Raw genomic sequence first — 19,156 nt, forward strand, 5'->3', positions numbered from 1 at the left:
CGGGCGTCCACTTGTGTGCGCGTTTGCTTCTTAGCAACAAAGCGGCCTGAAGCTTTTGTACATGCCGCTATTGTGTTATGCTTCTTTGTACAGTGTTATTGTTTCTTTTATATTGTCTTTTTATTAATTAAAAAACGCCCAACTCAGTAACCGAATGTCTACGACCATACCACGTTGACAACACCGGTTCTCGTCCGATCACCGCAGTTAAACAACGTCGGGCCTGGTTAGTACTTGGATGGGAGACCGCCTGGGAATACCTGGTGTCGTAGACCTATGTTTAACTTTTTTTAAATTATACTAAACAAAGTTTATTTTACCTTTCAATTATGTGTTTCTTGAACAGAAGTGTGTGCAAATACCAAAGTCATGGTTTCAGCAGCTGCTAATTTGAATCCTAGAAAATGTTCTATAATAAATTCCAAAAGTATTAGGTTATAGGATATATGTGTTTGTAGAGATTAAGACAGTGACTATAAGATCTCTATAATCTTGAACCGCAAGTAACCGAATGTCTACAACCATACCACGTTGAAAACACCGGTTCTCGTCCGATCACCGCAGTTAAACAACGTCGGGCCTGGTTAGTACTTGGATGGGAGACCGCCTGGGAATACCTGGTGTCGTAGACCTATGTTTAACTTTTTTAAATTATACTAAACAAAATTTGTTTTACCTTTCAATTATGTTTTTATGACAGTAACTATAAGATCTATCTAAGGTATAATCTTGAACCGCAAGTAACCGAATGTCTACAACCGTACCACGTTGAAAACACCGGTTCTCGTCCGATCACCGCAGTTAAACAACGTCGGGCCTGGTTAGTACTTGGATGGGAGACCGCCTGGGAATACCTGGTGTCGTAGACCTATGTTTAACTTTTTTTAAAATTATACTAAACAAAGTTTATTTTACCTTTCAATTATGTTTTTATGACAGTAACTATAAGATCTATCTAAGGTATAATCTTGAACCGCAAGTAACCGAATGTCTACAACCGTACCAGGTTGCCTGGGAATATCTGGTGTCGTACACCTGTGTTTATCTTTTTAATAATCCTAAAATATAGTCTTTTTTAAATGTTTAGATTTTGACAAATGTGTTTATACTGTTGATGATAGTATAAGTAAATAAATTCAAACTGTAACCGAAGTTAATCGAAAGTTTTTCAACTAAACTGCCTTGAAAACAACGGTTCTCGTCCGATCATTGAAGTTAAACAAGTTGTTGTTCAAAGACATGTTTGTTGTTGTATGTTGCTGCTGTGGTGACCGTACAAACGTCACTGTACTACGCGGGCGTCCACTTGTTTGCGCGTTTGCTTCTTAGCAACAAAGCGGCCTGAAGCGTTTGTACATGCCGCTATTGTGTTATGCTTCTTTGTACAGTGTTATTGTTTCTTTTATATTGTCTTTTTATTAATTAAAAAACGCCCAACTCAGTAACCGAATGTCTACGACCATACCACGTTGACAACACCGGTTCTCGTCCGATCACCGCAGTTAAACAACGTCGGGCCTGGTTAGTACTTGGATGGGAGACCGCCTGGGAATACCTGGTGTCGTAGACCTATGTTTAACTTTTTTTAAAATTATACTAAACAAAGTTTATTTTACCTTTCAATTATGTTTTTATGACAGTAACTATAAGATCTATCTAAGGTATAATCTTGAACCGCAAGTAACCGAATGTCTACAACCGTACCAGGTTGCCTGGGAATATCTGGTGTCGTACACCTGTGTTTATCTTTTTAATAATCCTAAAATATAGTCTTTTTTAAATGTTTAGATTTTGACAAAATGTGTTTATACTGTTGATGATAGTATAAGTAAATAAATTCAAACTGTAACCGAAGTTAATCGAAAGTTTTTCAACTAAACTGCCTTGAAAACAACGGTTCTCGTCCGATCATTGAAGTTAAACAAGTTGTTGTTCAAAGACATGTTTGTTGTTGTATGTTGCTGCTGTGGTGACCGTACAAACGTCACTGTACTACGCGGGCGTCCACTTGTGTGCGCGTTTGCTTCTTAGCAACAAAGCGGCCTGAAGCTTTTGTACATGCCGCTATTGTGTTATGCTTCTTTGTACAGTGTTATTGTTTCTTTTATATTGTCTTTTTATTAATTAAAAAACGCCCAACTCAGTAACCGAATGTCTACGACCATACCACGTTGAAAACACCGGTTCTCGTCCGATCACCGCAGTTAAACAACGTCGGGCCTGGTTAGTACTTGGATGGGAGACCGCCTGGGAATACCTGGTGTCGTAGACCTATGTTTAACTTTTTTTAAAATTATACTAAACAAAGTTTATTTTACCTTTCAATTATGTTTTTATGACAGTAACTATAAGATCTATCTAAGGTATAATCTTGAACCGCAAGTAACCGAATGTCTACAACCGTACCAGGTTGAGCACGAAGAACATATTGAATATGGTCTCAGAGAGAGATTAAGCACTATAGAATCATGTTCATACACGAACACACTTCAACTTAATGATACGATAAATAACATAAATAATATAAGTCTATCACTTTTACATTTTAATATAAGAAGTATCAACAAACACTTTGATGAGTTGGTAACTTATCTCAACCATATCAAACATGTATTTACAATAATATGTATATCAGAAACATGGCTTACGAATACATCCATTAGACCATATTTACCTAACTATAACTTCCATTCAATGGACAGAGTGGAACAAAGGGGGGGGGGGGGGGTGGTGTAGGTATGTTTATCTCCAACACAGTTGAGGTAAAAAAACGGCCAGACTTAAAGATAAATTTTTGTGAATGTATATTTATTGAAATTATAGACAAAAAAAATAAAAATAAAATTGTCGGACTTGTTTACCGACCTCCCCATATGAGGATTGATAAGTTTAACGAATCTTTAAATGAGGTCTTAACAATTACCGATAAAGAGAGCAAACCATGCCACATTATTGGCGACTTTAATATCAATCTTCTCAAACAAAATGGCGACACCAATGCATTTATTGACGTAATGATGTCCCATTCGTTCCATCCATCGATATCAAGGCCCACTAGAATACAAAACGAATCAGCGACGCTGATCGATAATATATTTTCTAACACTATATCCGAAAAAATATCATCCGGTATACTTATTTCAGACATCTCCGACCACTTACCAATATACCAGATCATTCATTCTACGCAACAGTTAAATAACGACAAAAATAATAATAATAATAATAATATTACTCTCTTAAATAACAAATACCTAATTAATGACAGGAACATAATACAACTCAACAATGATTTGCGTCTTGCTGAATGGGGTGACATCTATGAAATAAGGAACCCCGACGACGCTTACAATATTTTTCTTGATAAATTTATAAAATTATATAATAAAAATTTAAAGAAAAAAAATGTAAAACAACCAAAAAATTATAAAAAGTTTAAACAACCTTGGATGAGTTCTGGGTTATTAAAATCCAGCAAAAGAAAGCATGTCTTATATAAAAGGTATATAAAACATCCCACACCCAAAACCAAACTCGTATATACACAATTTAAAAAAAACTTCACGCGTACCTGTAAAAAAGCAAAAACATTATATTATGAAAGTGTTTTTATCCAGACAAATGGAAATGTGAAAAAAACGTGGGACGTTATAAATGACGTCATAAATCCAGGGAAAGGTAAAAATAATATTCCATCTTATTTTTCACACGACAGCGAAACTGTTGAGGGTTGCGATGCTGTGGCAAATCATTTAAATGATTACTTTATTAATGTCGGTCGAGAGGTTCGTGACAGTATTGAGTCTACGACGACTCAATATTCTGATTACCTCTCAAATCAGCAACGCAACTCGCTGTTTTTCTTTCCTGTGAACGAAGAAGAGATAATGAGTATTATCCGATCTCTTGATAGTAACAAAGCACCCGGATTTGATAGTATTTCACCAAAGGTTATCAAGGAAATTGGATATACCATTGTGAAACCTCTAACACATATTTTTAACCAATCCCTCCAAACTGGAATAATTCCCCAAAAAATGAAAATTGCGAAAATCGTCCCCATCTATAAGAAAGGCGATCGCCATGTAGCCTCTAATTATCGTCCAATATCCTTATTACCAATTTTTTCAAAAATATTTGAAAAAGTAGTATACAAACGATTATACAATTACTTATCTAAATTCAATATATTAAACAACCGCCAATATGGCTTTAGAACTAAGCATTCAACCTCACATGCCATAATTGACATGGTTTATACATTATTAGACGCATTCGAAAAGAAGCAATATGCAATCGCCACATTTATGGACCTATCAAAGGCGTTTGATATTATCGACCATAATATATTAATAAGTAAACTGTCGCATTATGGCATCAGAGGTATTGCGTTGACTCTGTTTAAGAATTATCTGAAATCTCGCAAACAATATGTTTATGTTAATGGTACAGCATCTATTATACAGGAAAATGGTATTGGAGTCCCACAAGGCTCGGTATTAGGACCATTACTGTTCCTTTTATACGTTAATGACATATATAATGCAAGTACTGAGCTCAATGTCATTTGCTTTGCAGATGATACAACAAGCATAAAATGTGGCAACGATCTCAAAGTATTGTCAAGTATAATCAATATTGAACTTGAGAAAATAAACATGTGGTTTAAAGCCAATAAGCTCTTGTTGAACATTTGTAAAACAAATTATGTTGTATTTAGAGCTCCACAAAAATGTGTAAACCCAAACAAAGTGTGTATAAAAATGAACAATATTTTACTAGAACAAAAAGAAAATATTACGTTTTTAGGTGTTGTAATTAATGAAAACCTCTGCTGGAAGCAACATATTAAACTTACCAGTAAAAAAGTAGCCAGGGCTACTGGAATACTAGTGAAAGTTAGAGATTTTTTTCCATCTCATATTTTAACCAACTTATACAACACCTTAATATTACCCCATTTCCAATATGGCAATCTTGTATGGGGAAACACATACAATAGTACACTGGAAACATTATGGAAGCTCCAGAAAAGAGCTGCCAGAATAATAACTCATTCAAACATGAGAGTGTCGTCTGAACCTCTGTTTAAAAAACTAAAAATACTTAATATTCACGACATCCATAAACTAAATGTTATAGGCTTCATGGATAATGTTAGGCGTGGTGTGTTACCACAATATGTTCTTAACATTTTTAGTAAGCATGAAAACAATTATCACAATCTTAGACACAAATATGCAATGAATGTACCTTTCTCAAGACTAACTTGCGGCCAACACTTTATTCATATAAATGGACCTAAACTTTGGAACTATTTCTGTAACAAAATTCCAAGCATGGTGCATAAGCATGGTAAAAGTTTAAAAAGGTCCATTAAAGAATATCTTTTATTAAAGTATACCTCAGATGGTTACCTAATTAATTAAGATACTGTATTCTTTTTTTTTTACTGATATAATGTACGTAACGGCTAATTAAGATTAGCCTAAGTGTTGTATTATTATTATTATTTGTATTTGTATGTTTACTTGTATAATGTAAAGAGGGACTACAGCGACAGGCCCATCGGGCCTTTTGTAGTCTCTCGACTATATATATTATATGCTAACCATTGTTAATGTTATGCTAAAATATGGTCAATAAATGTTTCTTGAATTGAAATTGAATTGAATTGCCTGGGAATATCTGGTGTCGTACACCTGTGTTTATATTTTTAATAATCCTAAAATATAGTCTTTTTTAAATGTTTAGATTTTGACAAAATGTGTTTATACTGTTGATGATAGTATAAGTAAATAAATTCAAACTGTAACCGAAGTTAATCGAAAGTTTTTCAACTAAACTGCCTTGAAAACAACGGTTCTCGTCCGATCATTGAAGTTAAACAAGTTGTTGTTCAAAGACATGTTTGTTGTTGTATGTTGCTGCTGTGGTGACCGTACAAACGTCACTGTACTACGCGGGCGTCCACTTGTGTGCGCGTTTGCTTCTTAGCAACAAAGCGGCCTGAAGCTTTTGTACATGCCGCTATTGTGTTATGCTTCTTTGTACAGTGTTATTGTTTCTTTTATATTGTCTTTTTATTAATTAAAAAACGCCCAACTCAGTAACCGAATGTCTACGACCATACCACGTTGAAAACACCGGTTCTCGTCCGATCACCGCAGTTAAACAACGTCGGGCCTGGTTAGTACTTGGATGGGAGACCGCCTGGGAATACCTGGTGTCGTAGACCTATGTTTAACTTTTTTTAAATTATACTAAACAAAGTTTATTTTACCTTTCAATTATGTGTTTCTTGAACAGAAGTGTGTGCAAATACCAAAGTCATGGTTTCAGCAGCTGCTAATTTGAATCCTAGAAAATGTTCTATAATAAATTCCAAAAGTATTAGGTTATAGGATATATGTGTTTGTAGAGATTAAGACAGTGACTATAAGATCTCTATAATCTTGAACCGCAAGTTAGCGAATGTCTACAACCATACCACGTTGAAAACACCGGTTCTCGTCCGATCACCGCAGTTAAACAACGTCGGGCCTGGTTAGTACTTGGATGGGAGACCGCCTGGGAATACCTGGTGTCGTAGACCTATGTTTAACTTTTTTAAATTATACTAAACAAAATTTGTTTTACCTTTCAATTATGTTTTTATGACAGTAACAATAAGATCTATCTGAGGTATAATCTTGAACCGCAAGTAACCGAATGTCTACAACCATACCACGTTGAAAACACCGGTTCTCGTCCGATCACCGCAGTTAAACAACGTCGGGCCTGGTTAGTACTTGGATGGGAGACCGCCTGGGAATACCTGGTGTCGTAGACCTATGTTTAACTTTTTTTTAAATTATACTAAACAAAGTTTATTTTACCTTTCAATTATGTTTTTATGACAGTAACTATAAGATCTATCTAAGGTATAATCTTGAACCGCAAGTAACCGAATGTCTACAACCGTACCAGGTTGCCTGGGAATATCTGGTGTCGTACACCTGTGTTTATCTTTTTAATAATCCTAAAATATAGTCTTTTTTAAATGTTTAGATTTTGACAAAATGTGTTTATACTGTTGATGATAGTATAAGTAAATAAATTCAAACTGTAACCGAAGTTAATCGAAAGTTTTTCAACTAAACTGCCTTGAAAACAACGGTTCTCGTCCGATCATTGAAGTTAAACAAGTTGTTGTTCAAAGACATGTTTGTTGTTGTATGTTGCTGCTGTGGTGACCGTACAAACGTCACTGTACTACGCGGGCGTCCACTTGTGTGCGCGTTTGCTTCTTAGCAACAAAGCGGCCTGAAGCTTTTGTACATGCCGCTATTGTGTTATGCTTCTTTGTACAGTGTTATTGTTTCTTTTATATTGTCTTTTTATTAATTAAAAAACGCCCAACTCAGTAACCGAATGTCTACGACCATACCACGTTGACAACACCGGTTCTCGTCCGATCACCGCAGTTAAACAACGTCGGGCCTGGTTAGTACTTGGATGGGAGACCGCCTGGGAATACCTGGTGTCATAGACTTATGTTTAACTTTTTTTAAATTATACTAAACAAAGTTTATTTTACCTTTCAATTATGTGTTTCTTGAACAGAAGTGTGTGCAAATACCAAAGTCATGGTTTCAGCAGCTGCTAATTTGAATCCTAGAAAATGTTCTATAATAAATTCCAAAGGTATTAGGTTATAGGATATATGTGTTTGTAGAGATTAAGACAGTAACTATAAGATCTCTATAATCTTGAACCGCAAGTTAACGAATGTCTACAACCATACCACGTTGAAAACACCGGTTCTCGTCCGATCACCGCAGTTAAACAACGTCGGGCCTGGTTAGTACTTGGATGGGAGACCGCCTGGGAATACCTGGTGTCGTAGACCTATGTTTAACTTTTTTAAATTATACTAAACAAAATTTGTTTTACCTTTCAATTATGTTTTTATGACAGTAACAATAAGATCTATCTAAGGTATAATCTTGAACCGCAAGTAACCGAATGTCTACAACCGTACCAGGTTGCCTGGGAATATCTGGTGTCGTACACCTGTGTTTATCTTTTTAATAATCCTAAAATATAGTCTTTTTTAAATGTTTAGATTTTGACAAAATGTGTTTATACTGTTGATGATAGTATAAGTAAATAAATTCAAACTGTAACCGAAGTGAATCGAAAGTTTTTCAACTAAACTGCCTTGAAAACAACGGTTCTCGTCCGATCATTGAAGTTAAACAAGTTGTTGTTCAAAGACATGTTTGTTGTTGTATGTTGCTGCTGTGGTGACCGTACAAACGTCACTGTACTACGCGGGCGTCCACTTGTGTGCGCGTTTGCTTCTTAGCAACAAAGCGGCCTGAAGCTTTTGTACATGCCGCTATTGTGTTATGCTTCTTTGTACAGTGTTATTGTTTCTTTTATATTTTCTTTTTATTAATTAAAAAACGCCCAACTCAGTAACCGAATGTCTACGACCATACCACGTTGACAACACCGGTTCTCGTCCGATCACCGCAGTTAAACAACGTCGGGCCTGGTTAGTACTTGGATGGGAGACCGCCTGGGAATACCTGGTGTCGTAGACCTATGTTTAACTTTTTTTAAATTATACTAAACAAAGTTTATTTTACCTTTCAATTATGTGTTTCTTGAACAGAAGTGTGTGCAAATACCAAAGTCATGGTTTCAGCAGCTGCTAATTTGAATCCTAGAAAATGTTCTATAATAAATTCCAAAAGTATTAGGTTATAGGATATATGTGTTTGTAGAGATTAAGACAGTGACTATAAGATCTCTATAATCTTGAACCGCAAGTTAGCGAATGTCTACAACCATACCACGTTGAAAACACCGGTTCTCGTCCGATCACCGCAGTTAAACAACGTCGGGCCTGGTTAGTACTTGGATGGGAGACCGCCTGGGAATACCTGGTGTCGTAGACCTATGTTTAACTTTTTTAAATTATACTAAACAAAATTTGTTTTACCTTTCAATTATGTTTTTATGACAGTAACAATAAGATCTATCTAAGGTATAATCTTGAACCGCAAGTAACCGAATGTCTACAACCATACCACGTTGAAAACACCGGTTCTCGTCCGATCACCGCAGTTAAACAACGTCGGGCCTGGTTAGTACTTGGATGGGAGACCGCCTGGGAATACCTGGTGTCGTAGACCTATGTTTAACTTTTTTAAATTATACTAAACAAAATTTGTTTTACCTTTCAATTATGTTTTTATGACAGTAACAATAAGATCTATCTAAGGTATAATCTTGAACCGCAAGTAACCGAATGTCTACAACCATACCACGTTGAAAACACCGGTTCTCGTCCGATCACCGCATTTAAACAACGTCGGGCCTGGTTAGTACTTGGATGGGAGACCGCCTGGGAATACCTGGTGTCGTAGACCTATGTTTAACTTTTTTTAAAATTATACTAAACAAAGTTTATTTTACCTTTCAATTATGTTTTTATGACAGTAACTATAAGATCTATCTAAGGTATAATCTTGAACCGCAAGTAACCGAATGTCTACAACCGTACCAGGTTGCCTGGGAATATCTGGTGTCGTACACCTGTGTTTATCTTTTTAATAATCCTAAAATATAGTCTTTTTTAAATGTTTAGATTTTGACAAATGTGTTTATACTGTTGATGATAGTATAAGTAAATAAATTCAAACTGTAACCGAAGTTAATCGAAAGTTTTTCAACTAAACTGCCTTGAAAACAACGGTTCTCGTCCGATCATTGAAGTTAAACAAGTTGTTGTTCAAAGACATGTTTGTTGTTGTATGTTGCTGCTGTGGTGACCGTACAAACGTCACTGTACTACGCGGGCGTCCACTTGTTTGCGCGTTTGCTTCTTAGCAACAAAGCGGCCTGAAGCGTTTGTACATGCCGCTATTGTGTTATGCTTCTTTGTACAGTGTTATTGTTTCTTTTATATTGTCTTTTTATTAATTAAAAAACGCCCAACTCAGTAACCGAATGTCTACGACCATACCACGTTGACAACACCGGTTCTCGTCCGATCACCGCAGTTAAACAACGTCGGGCCTGGTTAGTACTTGGATGGGAGACCGCCTGGGAATACCTGGTGTCGTAGACCTATGTTTAACTTTTTTTAAAATTATACTAAACAAAGTTTATTTTACCTTTCAATTATGTTTTTATGACAGTAACTATAAGATCTATCTAAGGTATAATCTTGAACCGCAAGTAACCGAATGTCTACAACCGTACCAGGTTGCCTGGGAATATCTGGTGTCGTACACCTGTGTTTATCTTTTTAATAATCCTAAAATATAGTCTTTTTTAAATGTTTAGATTTTGACAAAATGTGTTTATACTGTTGATGATAGTATAAGTAAATAAATTCAAACTGTAACCGAAGTTAATCGAAAGTTTTTCAACTAAACTGCCTTGAAAACAACGGTTCTCGTCCGATCATTGAAGTTAAACAAGTTGTTGTTCAAAGACATGTTTGTTGTTGTATGTTGCTGCTGTGGTGACCGTACAAACGTCACTGTACTACGCGGGCGTCCACTTGTGTGCGCGTTTGCTTCTTAGCAACAAAGCGGCCTGAAGCTTTTGTACATGCCGCTATTGTGTTATGCTTCTTTGTACAGTGTTATTGTTTCTTTTATATTGTCTTTTTATTAATTAAAAAACGCCCAACTCAGTAACCGAATGTCTACGACCATACCACGTTGACAACACCGGTTCTCGTCCGATCACCGCAGTTAAACAACGTCGGGCCTGGTTAGTACTTGGATGGGAGACCGCCTGGGAATACCTGGTGTCGTAGACTTATGTTTAACTTTTTTTAAATTATACTAAACAAAGTTTATTTTACCTTTCAATTATGTGTTTCTTGAACAGAAGTGTGTGCAAATACCAAAGTCATGGTTTCATGACCTTTCAATTATGTTTTTATGACAGTAACAATAAGATCTATCTAAGGTATAATCTTGAACCGCAAGTAACCGAATGTCTACAACCATACCACGTTGAAAACACCGGTTCTCGTCCGATCACCGCAGTTAAACAACGTCGGGCCTGGTTAGTACTTGGATGGGAGACCGCTGCTGTGGTGACCGTACAAACGTCACTGTACTACGCGGGCGTCCACTTGTGTGCGCGTTTGCTTCTTAGCAACAAAGCGGCCTGAAGCTTTTGTACATGCCGCTATTGTGTTATGCTTCTTTGTACAGTGTTATTGTTTCTTTTATATTGTCTTTTTATTAATTAAAAAACGCCCAACTCAGTAACCGAATGTCTACGACCATACCACGTTGACAACACCGGTTCTCGTCCGATCACCGCAGTTAAACAACGTCGGGCCTGGTTAGTACTTGGATGGGAGACCGCCTGGGAATACCTGGTGTCGTAGACTTATGTTTAACTTTTTTTAAATTATACTAAACAAAGTTTATTTTACCTTTCAATTATGTGTTTCTTGAACAGAAGTGTGTGCAAATACCAAAGTCATGGTTTCAGCAGCTGCTAATTTGAATCCTAGAAAATGTTCTATAATAAATTCCAAAGGTATTAGGTTATAGGATATATGTGTTTGTAGAGATTAAGACAGTAACTATAAGATCTCTATAATCTTGAACCGCAAGTTAACGAATGTCTACAACCATACCACGTTGAAAACACCGGTTCTCGTCCGATCACCGCAGTTAAACAACGTCGGGCCTGGTTAGTACTTGGATGGGAGACCGCCTGGGAATACCTGGTGTCGTAGACCTATGTTTAACTTTTTTAAATTATACTAAACAAAATTTGTTTTACCTTTCAATTATGTTTTTATGACAGTAACAATAAGATCTATCTAAGGTATAATCTTGAACCGCAAGTAACCGAATGTCTACGACCATACCACGTTGACAACACCGGTTCTCGTCCGATCACCGCAGTTAAACAACGTCGGGCCTGGTTAGTACTTGGATGGGAGACCGCCTGGGAATACCTGGTGTCGTAGACCTATGTTTAACTTTTTTTTAAATTATACTAAACAAAGTTTATTTTACCTTTCAATTATGTTTTTATGACAGTAACTATAAGATCTATCTAAGGTATAATCTTGAACCGCAAGTAACCGAATGTCTACAACCGTACCAGGTTGCCTGGGAATATCTGGTGTCGTACACCTGTGTTTATCTTTTTAATAATCCTAAAATATAGTCTTTTTTAAATGTTTAGATTTTGACAAAATGTGTTTATACTGTTGATGATAGTATAAGTAAATAAATTCAAACTGTAACCGAAGTTAATCGAAAGTTTTTCAACTAAACTGCCTTGAAAACAACGGTTCTCGTCCGATCATTGAAGTTAAACAAGTTGTTGTTCAAAGACATGTTTGTTGTTGTATGTTGCTGCTGTGGTGACCGTACAAACGTCACTGTACTACGCGGGCGTCCACTTGTGTGCGCGTTTGCTTCTTAGCAACAAAGCGGCCTGAAGCTTTTGTACATGCCGCTATTGTGTTATGCTTCTTTGTACAGTGTTATTGTTTCTTTTATATTGTCTTTTTATTAATTAAAAAACGCCCAACTCTCAGTAACCGAATGTCTACGACCATACCACGTTGAAAACACCGGTTCTCGTCCGATCACCGCAGTTAAACAACGTCGGGCCTGGTTAGTACTTGGATGGGAGACCGCCTGGGAATACCTGGTGTCGTAGACCTATGTTTAACTTTTTTTAAATTATACTAAACAAAGTTTATTTTACCTTTCAATTATGTGTTTCTTGAACAGAAGTGTGTGCAAATACCAAAGTCATGGTTTCAGCAGCTGCTAATTTGAATCCTAGAAAATGTTCTATAATAAATTCCAAAAGTATTAGGTTATAGGATATATGTGTTTGTAGAGATTAAGACAGTGACTATAAGATCTCTATAATCTTGAACCGCAAGTTAGCGAATGTCTACAACCATACCACGTTGAAAACACCGGTTCTCGTCCGATCACCGCAGTTAAACAACGTCGGGCCTGGTTAGTACTTGGATGGGAGACCGCCTGGGAATACCTGGTGTCGTAGACCTATGTTTAACTTTTTTAAATTATACTAAACAAAATTTGTTTTACCTTTCAATTATGTTTTTATGACAGTAACAATAAGATCTATCTGAGGTATAATCTTGAACCGCAAGTAACCGAATGTCTACAACCATACCACGTTGAAAACACCGGTTCTCGTCCGATCACCGCAGTTAAACAACGTCGGGCCTGGTTAGTACTTGGATGGGAGACCGCCTGGGAATACCTGGTGTCGTAGACCTATGTTTAACTTTTTTTTAAATTATACTAAACAAAGTTTATTTTACCTTTCAATTATGTTTTTATGACAGTAACTATAAGATCTATCTAAGGTATAATCTTGAACCGCAAGTAACCGAATGTCTACAACCGTACCAGGTTGCCTGGGAATATCTGGTGTCGTACACCTGTGTTTATCTTTTTAATAATCCTAAAATATAGTCTTTTTTAAATGTTTAGATTTTGACAAAATGTGTTTATACTGTTGATGATAGTATAAGTAAATAAATTCAAACTGTAACCGAAGTTAATCGAAAGTTTTTCAACTAAACTGCCTTGAAAACAACGGTTCTCGTCCGATCATTGAAGTTAAACAAGTTGTTGTTCAAAGACATGTTTGTTGTTGTATGTTGCTGCTGTGGTGACCGTACAAACGTCACTGTACTACGCGGGCGTCCACTTGTTTGCGCGTTTGCTTCTTAGCAACAAAGCGGCCTGAAGCGTTTGTACATGCCGCTATTGTGTTATGCTTCTTTGTACAGTGTTATTGTTTCTTTTATATTGTCTTTTTATTAATTAAAAAACGCCCAACTCAGTAACCGAATGTCTACAACCATACCACGTTGACAACACCGGTTCTCGTCCGATCACCGCAGTTAAACAACGTCGGGCCTGGTTAGTACTTGGATGGGAGACCGCCTGGGAATACCTGGTGTCGTAGACCTATGTTTAACTTTTTTTAAATTATACTAAACAAAGTTTATTTTACCTTTCAATTATGTGTTTCTTGAACAGAAGTGTGTGCAAATACCAAAGTCATGGTTTCAGCAGCTGCTAATTTGAATCCTAGAAAATGTTCTATAATAAATTCCAAAGGTATTAGGTTATAGGATATATGTGTTTGTAGAGATTAAGACAGTAACTATAAGATCTCTATAATCTTGAACCGCAAGTTAACGAATGTCTACAACCATACCACGTTGAAAACACCGGTTCTCGTCCGATCACCGCAGTTAAACAACGTCGGGCCTGGTTAGTACTTGGATGGGAGACCGCCTGGGAATACCTGGTGTCGTAGACCTATGTTTAACTTTTTTTTAAATTATACTAAACAAAGTTTATTTTACCTTTCAATTATGTTTTTATGACAGTAACTATAAGATCTATCTAAGGTATAATCTTGAACCGCAAGTAACCGAATGTCTACAACCGTACCAGGTTGCCTGGGAATATCTGGTGTCGTACACCTGTGTTTATCTTTTTAATAATCCTAAAATATAGTCTTTTTTAAATGTTTAGATTTTGACAAAATGTGTTTATACTGTTGATGATAGTATAAGTAAATAAATTCAAACTGTAACCGAAGTTAATCGAAAGTTTTTCAACTAAACTGCCTTGAAAACAACGGTTCTCGTCCGATCATTGAAGTTAAACAAGTTGTTGTTCAAAGACATGTTTGTTGTTGTATGTTGCTGCTGTGGTGACCGTACAAACGTCACTGTACTACGCGGGCGTCCACTTGTTTGCGCGTTTGCTTCTTAGCAACAAAGCGGCCTGAAGCGTTTGTACATGCCGCTATTGTGTTATGCTTCTTTGTACAGTGTTATTGTTTCTTTTATATTGTCTTTTTATTAATTAAAAAACGCCCAACTCAGTAACCGAATGTCTACAACCATACCACGTTGACAACACCGGTTCTCGTCCGATCACCGCAGTTAAACAACGTCGGGCCTGGTTAGTACTTGGATGGGAGACCGCCTGGGAATACCTGGTGTCGTAGACCTATGTTTAACTTTTTTTAAATTATACTAAACAAAGTTTATTTTACCTTTCAATTATGTGTTTCTTGAACAGAAGTGTGTGCAAATACCAAAGTCATGGTTTCAGCAGCTGCTAATTTGAATCCTAGAAAATGTTCTATAATAAATTCCAAAGGTATTAGGTTATAGGATATATGTGTTTGTAGAGATTAAGACAGTAACTATAAGATCTCTATAATCTTGAACCGCAAGTTAACGAATGTCTACAACCATACCACGTTGAAAACACCGGTTCTCGTCCGATCACCGCAGTTAAACAACGTCGGGCCTGGTTAGTACTTGGATGGGAGACCGCCTGGGAATACCTGGTGTCGTAGACCTATGTTTAACTTTTTTAAATTATACTAAACAAAATTTGTTTTACCTTTCAATTATGTTTTTATGACAGTAACAATAAGATCTATCTAAGGTATAATCTTGAACCGCAAGTAACCGAATGTCTACAACCGTACCAGGTTGCCTGGGAATATCTGGTGTCGTACACCTGTGTTTATCTTTTTAATAATCCTAAAATATAGTCTTTTTTAAATGTTTAGATTTTGACAAAATGTGTTTATACTGTTGATGATAGTATAAGTAAATAAATTCAAACTGTAACCGAAGTGAATCGAAAGTTTTTCAACTAAACTGCCTTGAAAACAACGGTTCTCGTCCGATCATTGAAGTTAAACAAGTTGTTGTTCAAAGACATGTTTGTTGTTGTATGTTGCTGCTGTGGTGACCGTACAAACGTCACTGTACTACGCGGGCGTCCACTTGTGTGCGCGTTTGCTTCTTAGCAACAAAGCGGCCTGAAGCTTTTGTACATGCCGCTATTGTGTTATGCTTCTTTGTACAGTGTTATTGTTTCTTTTATATTTTCTTTTTATTAATTAAAAAACGCCCAACTCAGTAACCGAATGTCTACGACCATACCACGTTGACAACACCGGTTCTCGTCCGATCACCGCAGTTAAACAACGTCGGGCCTGGTTAGTACTTGGATGGGAGACCGCCTGGGAATACCTGGTGTCGTAGACCTATGTTTAACTTTTTTTAAATTATACTAAACAAAGTTTATTTTACCTTTCAATTATGTGTTTCTTGAACAGAAGTGTGTGCAAATACCAAAGTCATGGTTTCAGCAGCTGCTAATTTGAATCCTAGAAAATGTTCTATAATAAATTCCAAAAGTATTAGGTTATAGGATATATGTGTTTGTAGAGATTAAGACAGTGACTATAAGATCTCTATAATCTTGAACCGCAAGTTAGCGAATGTCTACAACCATACCACGTTGAAAACACCGGTTCTCGTCCGATCACCGCAGTTAAACAACGTCGGGCCTGGTTAGTACTTGGATGGGAGACCGCCTGGGAATACCTGGTGTCGTAGACCTATGTTTAACTTTTTTAAATTATACTAAACAAAATTTGTTTTACCTTTCAATTATGTTTTTATGACAGTAACAATAAGATCTATCTAAGGTATAATCTTGAACCGCAAGTAACCGAATGTCTACAACCATACCACGTTGAAAACACCGGTTCTCGTCCGATCACCGCAGTTAAACAACGTCGGGCCTGGTTAGTACTTGGATGGGAGACCGCCTGGGAATACCTGGTGTCGTAGACCTATGTTTAACTTTTTTAAATTATACTAAACAAAATTTGTTTTACCTTTCAATTATGTTTTTATGACAGTAACAATAAGATCTATCTAAGGTATAATCTTGAACCGCAAGTAACCGAATGTCTACAACCATACCACGTTGAAAACACCGGTTCTCGTCCGATCACCGCATTTAAACAACGTCGGGCCTGGTTAGTACTTGGATGGGAGACCGCCTGGGAATACCTGGTGTCGTAGACCTATGTTTAACTTTTTTTAAAATTATACTAAACAAAGTTTATTTTACCTTTCAATTATGTTTTTATGACAGTAACTATAAGATCTATCTAAGGTATAATCTTGAACCGCAAGTAACCGAATGTCTACAACCGTACCAGGTTGCCTGGGAATATCTGGTGTCGTACACCTGTGTTTATCTTTTTAATAATCCTAAAATATAGTCTTTTTTAAATGTTTAGATTTTGACAAATGTGTTTATACTGTTGATGATAGTATAAGTAAATAAATTCAAACTGTAACCGAAGTTAATCGAAAGTTTTTCAACTAAACTGCCTTGAAAACAACGGTTCTCGTCCGATCATTGAAGTTAAACAAGTTGTTGTTCAAAGACATGTTTGTTGTTGTATGTTGCTGCTGTGGTGACCGTACAAACGTCACTGTACTACGCGGGCGTCCACTTGTTTGCGCGTTTGCTTCTTAGCAACAAAGCGGCCTGAAGCGTTTGTACATGCCGCTATTGTGTTATGCTTCTTTGTACAGTGTTATTGTTTCTTTTATATTGTCTTTTTATTAATTAAAAAACGCCCAACTCAGTAACCGAATGTCTACGACCATACCACGTTGACAACACCGGTTCTCGTCCGATCACCGCAGTTAAACAACGTCGGGCCTGGTTAGTACTTGGATGGGAGACCGCCTGGGAATACCTGGTGTCGTAGACCTATGTTTAACTTTTTTTTAAATTATACTAAACAAAGTTTATTTTACCTTTCAATTATGTTTTTATGACAGTAACTATAAGATCTATCTAAGGTATAATCTTGAACCGCAAGTAACCGAATGTCTACAACCGTACCAGGTTGCCTGGGAATATCTGGTGTCGTACACCTGTGTTTATCTTTTTAATAATCCTAAAATATAGTCTTTTTTAAATGTTTAGATTTTGACAAAATGTGTTTATACTGTTGATGATAGTATAAGTAAATAAATTCAAACTGTAACCGAAGTTAATCGAAAGTTTTTCAACTAAACTGCCTTGAAAACAACGGTTCTCGTCCGATCATTGAAGTTAAACAAGTTGTTGTTCAAAGACATGTTTGTTGTTGTATGTTGCTGCTGTGGTGACCGTACAAACGTCACTGTACTACGCGGGCGTCCACTTGTGTGCGCGTTTGCTTCTTAGCAACAAAGCGGCCTGAAGCTTTTGTACATGCCGCTATTGTGTTATGCTTCTTTGTACAGTGTTATTGTTTCTTTTATATTGTCTTTTTATTAATTAAAAAACGCCCAACTCAGTAACCGAATGTCTACGACCATACCACGTTGACAACACCGGTTCTCGTCCGATCACCGCAGTTAAACAACGTCGGGCCTGGTTAGTACTTGGATGGGAGACCGCCTGGGAATACCTGGTGTCGTAGACTTATGTTTAACTTTTTTTAAATTATACTAAACAAAGTTTATTTTACCTTTCAATTATGTGTTTCTTGAACAGAAGTGTGTGCAAATACCAAAGTCATGGTTTCATGACCTTTCAATTATGTTTTTATGACAGTAACAATAAGATCTATCTAAGGTATAATCTTGAACCGCAAGTAACCGAATGTCTACAACCATACCACGTTGAAAACACCGGTTCTCGTCCGATCACCGCAGTTAAACAACGTCGGGCCTGGTTAGTACTTGGATGGGAGACCGCTGCTGTGGTGACCGTACAAACGTCACTGTACTACGCGGGCGTCCACTTGTGTGCGCGTTTGCTTCTTAGCAACAAAGCGGCCTGAAGCTTTTGTACATGCCGCTATTGTGTTATGCTTCTTTGTACAGTGTTATTGTTTCTTTTATATTGTCTTTTTATTAATTAAAAAACGCCCAACTCAGTAACCGAATGTCTACGACCATACCACGTTGACAACACCGGTTCTCGTCCGATCACCGCAGTTAAACAACGTCGGGCCTGGTTAGTACTTGGATGGGAGACCGCCTGGGAATACCTGGTGTCGTAGACTTATGTTTAACTTTTTTTAAATTATACTAAACAAAGTTTATTTTACCTTTCAATTATGTGTTTCTTGAACAGAAGTGTGTGCAAATACCAAAGTCATGGTTTCAGCAGCTGCTAATTTGAATCCTAGAAAATGTTCTATAATAAATTCCAAAGGTATTAGGTTATAGGATATATGTGTTTGTAGAGATTAAGACAGTAACTATAAGATCTCTATAATC

The 19,156-nt window shown here is 36.8% G+C and overlaps 33 non-coding genes across 33 annotated transcripts; all 33 read left to right on the top strand.

The window, feature by feature from the left end:
• Positions 1-156: 156 nt before the first annotated feature.
• On the top strand, positions 157-275 carry LOC144846806 (5S ribosomal RNA). Its single transcript, XR_013613389.1, has one exon. It is a non-coding gene; the product is annotated as a 5S ribosomal RNA (ribosomal RNA).
• Positions 276-513: 238 nt separating this feature from the next.
• LOC144846108 (5S ribosomal RNA) lies at positions 514-632 on the top strand. The gene has a single exon (XR_013612738.1). It is a non-coding gene; the product is annotated as a 5S ribosomal RNA (ribosomal RNA).
• Positions 633-750: 118 nt separating this feature from the next.
• LOC144846555 (5S ribosomal RNA) lies at positions 751-869 on the top strand. The gene has a single exon (XR_013613168.1). It is a non-coding gene; the product is annotated as a 5S ribosomal RNA (ribosomal RNA).
• Positions 870-1,451: 582 nt separating this feature from the next.
• Positions 1,452-1,570, top strand: LOC144846807 (5S ribosomal RNA). The gene has a single exon (XR_013613390.1). It is a non-coding gene; the product is annotated as a 5S ribosomal RNA (ribosomal RNA).
• Positions 1,571-2,153: 583 nt separating this feature from the next.
• LOC144846799 (5S ribosomal RNA) lies at positions 2,154-2,272 on the top strand. The gene has a single exon (XR_013613382.1). It is a non-coding gene; the product is annotated as a 5S ribosomal RNA (ribosomal RNA).
• Positions 2,273-6,119: 3,847 nt separating this feature from the next.
• LOC144846811 (5S ribosomal RNA) lies at positions 6,120-6,238 on the top strand. Its single transcript, XR_013613393.1, has one exon. It is a non-coding gene; the product is annotated as a 5S ribosomal RNA (ribosomal RNA).
• Positions 6,239-6,476: 238 nt separating this feature from the next.
• Positions 6,477-6,595, top strand: LOC144846109 (5S ribosomal RNA). The gene has a single exon (XR_013612739.1). It is a non-coding gene; the product is annotated as a 5S ribosomal RNA (ribosomal RNA).
• Positions 6,596-6,713: 118 nt separating this feature from the next.
• On the top strand, positions 6,714-6,832 carry LOC144846111 (5S ribosomal RNA). Its single transcript, XR_013612740.1, has one exon. It is a non-coding gene; the product is annotated as a 5S ribosomal RNA (ribosomal RNA).
• Positions 6,833-7,415: 583 nt separating this feature from the next.
• On the top strand, positions 7,416-7,534 carry LOC144846467 (5S ribosomal RNA). Its single transcript, XR_013613084.1, has one exon. It is a non-coding gene; the product is annotated as a 5S ribosomal RNA (ribosomal RNA).
• Positions 7,535-7,772: 238 nt separating this feature from the next.
• Positions 7,773-7,891, top strand: LOC144846112 (5S ribosomal RNA). The gene has a single exon (XR_013612741.1). It is a non-coding gene; the product is annotated as a 5S ribosomal RNA (ribosomal RNA).
• A 581-nt stretch (positions 7,892-8,472) lies between these two features.
• On the top strand, positions 8,473-8,591 carry LOC144846808 (5S ribosomal RNA). The gene has a single exon (XR_013613391.1). It is a non-coding gene; the product is annotated as a 5S ribosomal RNA (ribosomal RNA).
• A 238-nt stretch (positions 8,592-8,829) lies between these two features.
• LOC144846113 (5S ribosomal RNA) lies at positions 8,830-8,948 on the top strand. Its single transcript, XR_013612742.1, has one exon. It is a non-coding gene; the product is annotated as a 5S ribosomal RNA (ribosomal RNA).
• A 118-nt stretch (positions 8,949-9,066) lies between these two features.
• Positions 9,067-9,185, top strand: LOC144846114 (5S ribosomal RNA). The gene has a single exon (XR_013612743.1). It is a non-coding gene; the product is annotated as a 5S ribosomal RNA (ribosomal RNA).
• Positions 9,186-9,303: 118 nt separating this feature from the next.
• LOC144846616 (5S ribosomal RNA) lies at positions 9,304-9,422 on the top strand. The gene has a single exon (XR_013613227.1). It is a non-coding gene; the product is annotated as a 5S ribosomal RNA (ribosomal RNA).
• A 582-nt stretch (positions 9,423-10,004) lies between these two features.
• On the top strand, positions 10,005-10,123 carry LOC144846810 (5S ribosomal RNA). The gene has a single exon (XR_013613392.1). It is a non-coding gene; the product is annotated as a 5S ribosomal RNA (ribosomal RNA).
• A 583-nt stretch (positions 10,124-10,706) lies between these two features.
• LOC144847012 (5S ribosomal RNA) lies at positions 10,707-10,825 on the top strand. The gene has a single exon (XR_013613588.1). It is a non-coding gene; the product is annotated as a 5S ribosomal RNA (ribosomal RNA).
• A 466-nt stretch (positions 10,826-11,291) lies between these two features.
• LOC144847013 (5S ribosomal RNA) lies at positions 11,292-11,410 on the top strand. Its single transcript, XR_013613589.1, has one exon. It is a non-coding gene; the product is annotated as a 5S ribosomal RNA (ribosomal RNA).
• A 238-nt stretch (positions 11,411-11,648) lies between these two features.
• On the top strand, positions 11,649-11,767 carry LOC144846116 (5S ribosomal RNA). The gene has a single exon (XR_013612745.1). It is a non-coding gene; the product is annotated as a 5S ribosomal RNA (ribosomal RNA).
• Positions 11,768-11,885: 118 nt separating this feature from the next.
• LOC144846812 (5S ribosomal RNA) lies at positions 11,886-12,004 on the top strand. Its single transcript, XR_013613394.1, has one exon. It is a non-coding gene; the product is annotated as a 5S ribosomal RNA (ribosomal RNA).
• A 585-nt stretch (positions 12,005-12,589) lies between these two features.
• On the top strand, positions 12,590-12,708 carry LOC144846822 (5S ribosomal RNA). The gene has a single exon (XR_013613404.1). It is a non-coding gene; the product is annotated as a 5S ribosomal RNA (ribosomal RNA).
• Positions 12,709-12,946: 238 nt separating this feature from the next.
• LOC144846117 (5S ribosomal RNA) lies at positions 12,947-13,065 on the top strand. The gene has a single exon (XR_013612746.1). It is a non-coding gene; the product is annotated as a 5S ribosomal RNA (ribosomal RNA).
• A 118-nt stretch (positions 13,066-13,183) lies between these two features.
• On the top strand, positions 13,184-13,302 carry LOC144846118 (5S ribosomal RNA). The gene has a single exon (XR_013612747.1). It is a non-coding gene; the product is annotated as a 5S ribosomal RNA (ribosomal RNA).
• A 583-nt stretch (positions 13,303-13,885) lies between these two features.
• LOC144846474 (5S ribosomal RNA) lies at positions 13,886-14,004 on the top strand. Its single transcript, XR_013613091.1, has one exon. It is a non-coding gene; the product is annotated as a 5S ribosomal RNA (ribosomal RNA).
• A 238-nt stretch (positions 14,005-14,242) lies between these two features.
• LOC144846119 (5S ribosomal RNA) lies at positions 14,243-14,361 on the top strand. The gene has a single exon (XR_013612748.1). It is a non-coding gene; the product is annotated as a 5S ribosomal RNA (ribosomal RNA).
• Positions 14,362-14,944: 583 nt separating this feature from the next.
• LOC144846476 (5S ribosomal RNA) lies at positions 14,945-15,063 on the top strand. Its single transcript, XR_013613093.1, has one exon. It is a non-coding gene; the product is annotated as a 5S ribosomal RNA (ribosomal RNA).
• A 238-nt stretch (positions 15,064-15,301) lies between these two features.
• LOC144846120 (5S ribosomal RNA) lies at positions 15,302-15,420 on the top strand. The gene has a single exon (XR_013612749.1). It is a non-coding gene; the product is annotated as a 5S ribosomal RNA (ribosomal RNA).
• Positions 15,421-16,001: 581 nt separating this feature from the next.
• On the top strand, positions 16,002-16,120 carry LOC144846813 (5S ribosomal RNA). The gene has a single exon (XR_013613395.1). It is a non-coding gene; the product is annotated as a 5S ribosomal RNA (ribosomal RNA).
• A 238-nt stretch (positions 16,121-16,358) lies between these two features.
• LOC144846121 (5S ribosomal RNA) lies at positions 16,359-16,477 on the top strand. The gene has a single exon (XR_013612750.1). It is a non-coding gene; the product is annotated as a 5S ribosomal RNA (ribosomal RNA).
• Positions 16,478-16,595: 118 nt separating this feature from the next.
• Positions 16,596-16,714, top strand: LOC144846122 (5S ribosomal RNA). Its single transcript, XR_013612751.1, has one exon. It is a non-coding gene; the product is annotated as a 5S ribosomal RNA (ribosomal RNA).
• Positions 16,715-16,832: 118 nt separating this feature from the next.
• On the top strand, positions 16,833-16,951 carry LOC144846617 (5S ribosomal RNA). Its single transcript, XR_013613228.1, has one exon. It is a non-coding gene; the product is annotated as a 5S ribosomal RNA (ribosomal RNA).
• Positions 16,952-17,533: 582 nt separating this feature from the next.
• LOC144846814 (5S ribosomal RNA) lies at positions 17,534-17,652 on the top strand. The gene has a single exon (XR_013613396.1). It is a non-coding gene; the product is annotated as a 5S ribosomal RNA (ribosomal RNA).
• Positions 17,653-18,235: 583 nt separating this feature from the next.
• On the top strand, positions 18,236-18,354 carry LOC144847014 (5S ribosomal RNA). Its single transcript, XR_013613590.1, has one exon. It is a non-coding gene; the product is annotated as a 5S ribosomal RNA (ribosomal RNA).
• A 466-nt stretch (positions 18,355-18,820) lies between these two features.
• On the top strand, positions 18,821-18,939 carry LOC144847015 (5S ribosomal RNA). The gene has a single exon (XR_013613591.1). It is a non-coding gene; the product is annotated as a 5S ribosomal RNA (ribosomal RNA).
• Positions 18,940-19,156: the final 217 nt, after the last annotated feature.

The sequence above is a fragment of the Antedon bifida genome, chromosome 6 (genome assembly GCF_963402885.1).
Source record: "Antedon bifida chromosome 6, ecAntBifi1.1, whole genome shotgun sequence".
Classification (NCBI taxonomy): Eukaryota; Metazoa; Echinodermata; class Crinoidea; order Comatulida; family Antedonidae; genus Antedon; species Antedon bifida.